The sequence below is a fragment of the Empidonax traillii genome, unplaced genomic scaffold, assembly GCF_003031625.1.
Source record: "Empidonax traillii isolate 1590-97213 ecotype Southwest subspecies unplaced genomic scaffold, ASM303162v1 scaffold116:size1738432, whole genome shotgun sequence".
NCBI lineage: Eukaryota > Metazoa > Chordata > Aves > Passeriformes > Tyrannidae > Empidonax > Empidonax traillii.
The window spans coordinates 1595213-1599724 of record NW_020955309.1 but is presented as its reverse complement, the minus strand read 5'-3'; positions in this window follow the sequence as shown (position 1 = coordinate 1599724).

The following is a 4512-nucleotide window of genomic DNA, read 5'->3' as shown; positions in this document are numbered from 1 at the left end:
CGGAGCCGGAATGGAAATGAGTGTTTACACGTCAAAACGACGACAGCCATCCTGACGTCAAGTGTACCTGGCCCCCGAGCCGGGAGGGGGGGGGGGGGGAATTCCCCGGGGGGGGGCGGAAACCAACAGGGGGGGCAGGGGGGGCGGGGGCGAAGCCCGGCGAGTCCCGAAGGACGGGGAGGGGCGGGATGCAGGGAGATGGAGGGGGCGGCGGAGGCTCGGCGGGACGGGTTTTGAGGGTGTCTGGTGCCCGCGGGGAGGGGTGCGGCTGCCCGAACGCAGAGGCTGGAGCTCGGTGCCGTTGTAGGGTCGTATCCATTATTGTAGGTTATTGGTAGGACCGACTCCGAGACGAAGCGGAAGCAGGAGCGCGAACCCCGCCCGCCCCTCGCACCCATCCCGTCGCCGGTTGGGGTTCTCCCCCCAGCCCCGCGTCTCCCCTCGCCTGGGCGCGAGGGCAAAGCATGGGGGAATACAGCATTTTGTATGCAGTAAACTCATAACCCGGGATCCACTGGGCGGCACAGCTTGATTAACAAGCGCCGACCCCTGACACCTTCGACACACCGCAGATACGCTGCTTTAATGAGCCTCGCTACCCACCCTGATGATGTAGCAAATACAGTTATCCTGAAGTACGCTTACCCATTTTGAACAATTACTCATTTAAAAATAATTTCAAACTATATATATATATATATATATATATTTAATCACATCCAGTAGTCTGTATGTTGCATTTTTCTCAGCAAATACTTGAGTTTCTCAAAACTTATTCCCATTTGCATGTGCATTTCCACAGCTCCTTCTGTTTTATTTAACCTTCCATCTACCATTTCACTGTTTATCTCCGCATGTTAAAAAATGCCTCTAAAATTTCCTAATGTTTTCTAAATGTTCTTTCCTTTGCCTCTGAAAATGAACTTTTTAGCAACTTCAGTATATAGTTCACTATATTTCATTGCTTGACTCTTCCAACTTTTAAACTGTAAATTTAATAGGCTACTTTTGCATCTGTGCTTCAATACTGTTTTGCTTTTGTTTATTACAGACTGATAGATATGCCTGCCCTACTCCTCAGTGGCTTCTAAAAATGGAAAGATAACCAAAAACATAAATATGAGACAATGAGGAAAGGAAAATATTGTGCAAGACCAGTGTTTCAGTGTCTGACATCTCAGCCTCAGACATCATTTTGCCAAGGTTCTGAGAATCGCCAGTGCCCTTAAGGATGTGTCCCCATAAGGACCATGGGATTGTCTCCACTGCTGTCACTGAGTAAGAGCCCAAAACAACAGGAATCTGAATGGATCTAGAGGGGGGGAAAGGATGAGTGTGTAGTAAGTGTACCATTGATATAGAACAGAATGTTGATAAAATGGCCCTACAGCAGCATCCTGGTGTTCACCCAAACTCACTTTCTGAAACATGGTAAAACAACAGGTCAAGATTTGTCAAAACCAAGCCAGCAACCAGGGCATGTGGTTTCTGCTCATTTTAATTTACTTTATTCTCTGCATGATTTTGTCAGTGTTCACTGCCAAAAATGGATTTTCTTCACTTTCCCAGACAGATGCCTTAAAGATTCCTCTGTTCTATTCTTACCACTGTTTCTGAGGCTTTCTTTAAATGTGGTCATGTCACCAAGCAATTTCCAGTTCCATGGGGATTTTTCCTGTGAAGTTATAGCCCCACTGTTCTACTCAAAACACAGAGGAATTTTTACCTCTTATTTCTAATCACTGAGATTACAACTTGGCTTGACTTTTACAGCTGGAATTAAGGAACAGTTCAGAAACATTATCTCCATACAGAAATGAAATGAAGGTCATATGTATGTATAATGACAATAGATATCCTCAAACCTTTAAACAGGTGTTAGAACATCTGCATCCCTAAGAGTGTTTTGAAAATCTAGGTACTCTTTTCTGAATTATTGATTCATTCCATGCTTTTGTTCATTGGGATATCCTTCTGTGCAGGAAGGTGTGCTGTGTATAGAGTTCTGAGCTGTGCTGGAGAATGAGCTCTGTGCTACATGGACTTGGTTATCCTATCCATTAAGGAAAGATGCTGTCCAACCCACCATATTCCCATCTAAAAATAGTACAATAGATAATAGCATTAAAAAAAAAAAAAAAAAAAAAAAAAAAAAAAAAAAAAAAAAAAAAAAAAAAAAAAAAAAAAAAAAAAAAAAAAAAAAAAAAAAAAAAAAAAAAAAAAAAAAAAAAAAAAAAAAAAAAAAAAGATCAGCAGCATCAGGTGCAGTCAAAGATAATTGTTTCATGCTTCATAAACAATTTAGGTTTGTTGTTTATTAGTGAAAGTTTTATTTCACCTCCTAATGCACCCAGTGGCATTCTGCTTGAGTGTAAAATCAGAAAAAAACATGAGAACAACTACAAAAATACTATTTCTCATTTGTAACTTCAGTTTAACATGATATTCAAGAGAGTTCCACATTCCTTTAAGGACCTCTTTGTATCTGGTGCAGAACTGTTGGGAAAGCAGCTCTTGAGGTTTTTTCAGTATGTAGTATCACAGCAGGAATCATTGCATTTCCCAAGCTGAAATGTCTTCTTGTAGACCAAGCACAAAATGTTCCATTGCATATAGGTAAGGTATTTATCAATACAGAGTATAATACTGAAGATTGAATCCTAACTTACAAGGGCTAGGAGTTTAACCAAGTGGGTTTCTCTTCCTTCTTGTCAAAAGGCATATAAAGGTTCCAGGCTATAGGTGTGGCTCTGTACCTGCATTTCTGATCCTTCAATGACTTGTTCATGAAAAAGAGAGACAGAGTGGTTTTGAAAAGCCAAGCACTTACACACAACACCCAATTTCCTTCCTTGTTAGTAGAGATAACACATTTGAAACTACTGATCCTTACTTAAGGTTTAAATCCGTAATCCTGAGCCTTGTTCTGCTTGACTGCTGCGGCATGTCTCCAGATGCCCGTTCCTGACTGCTGAGGCTGAAGCTGGTGTGAGGATCACTCCCTGCACCTGGTAGCATGTGTCTTCACCCCTTCCACTCTGACCACAAATCTATCCTATCAGCCAGAACTGTGCAGGGGGCAAAATCTGCAGGGGAATATGCAGGGGAAGGATGGGGAGTTCATAAGCTTCACCACCTCTGAATGGTAGCCAGAAGCCTGAGAAATGTGTGGATTACAGGATAAGAACCACAGGCGCAAAACCCTGAAACTCATAAAGTGAGAAAGCTGTCACTGAAATGAAAGCACCGCAGGAAGTTATAAAGTGAGAACATTACATTTCTTCTTCTTTATAAGCCTTGTAGAAGAGAAACCATTGTCTTTCTTGATGAGGCAAATAAGGAAAGGGCAGAGATAAACAGGAACAGAGCATAAGAAAAACAAAAAAACCCATTAATTTTATCAGCAGAAAATTCAAAAGTTTTCAGGGGAATGCCATTATTTTATCCTCTTATTGTGTTGCAGGTATATTTTTGATGAAGATAAAAGAGTGATGCAGAGGCAGAGACAGAGACCTGCTTGAGGGAACAGATCAAGGCACAGGGATCAACCATCAACCAAGTCCTACACCAAGTGTTTTGGCTACGGTGTATCACAAGCCTTCACCACTTAAGAGTAAGTCTCAGGGTGTTCTGCCACTTTTCTTTTCTTTCTCCAAGTGCATTAATCCAGGAGAAAAAAAACATTGCTGAAAATCTGTTGCATAAAGTGGCCACTGATATTTCTTCCTGCATGTCATTACAAAATCTTCCTGTTATTGACACTGCAAGACCGTTAGATCTTACACAGATGTCAGAAGCTAAATGCTTTTGCAAGACAAAACTTCATGTTGCAAAGGATAAAACCAACCAGCTACACAGGTGTCAATATTATTTTATTGATTGCATTTATTGATTGATTGAGTCTATCTGGAAAGTCCAATTTGAGAATGTTAACATCATTCAAGTGGGAATTTGTTTTATGTGTAGCTTTAATTTGCTAAGTCAGGGTACCGTGTTTTAAAATGAGAGTAGCTGGAAAAGCAGTGGATGTGGTGGTTGCTGTAGTTTAATAACTTAAATACTATAAAAGACTGTGCTATTTTTATTTAACTTGGCTGTGGACCAAAGAATACCCTCGAAACCTACCATTTTTCGGTAACACGAGTTCTTTTTCTGCAGGAGACAACACTACAAAGTGACCAAAGGATGGTATAAAAGAAGCCATATGTGTAGGCAATTCACAGAGAATAGGGGAAACAACTATTTTTCCATCGATTACTGCCTGCAAACTTGTGGGGCATATTTACTTTGGGGGCATTACATTTGCTTGGGTAATGGTGCATGACACATCTCTACAGCAGGCAAATGCTGGGAACAGCTGATCTTGTCTGTACAAATGAAAGGCAAACAAGCCCTCTTAGCCATATGTGAAGTTAAACAGAAGCCTAATGACACCAGGAGTTGCTGGCTGCAGGATTCAAATCCAGCAGGACGTAGCTAGTGAACAACCATCCATTTCTAGCAATCTGGCTT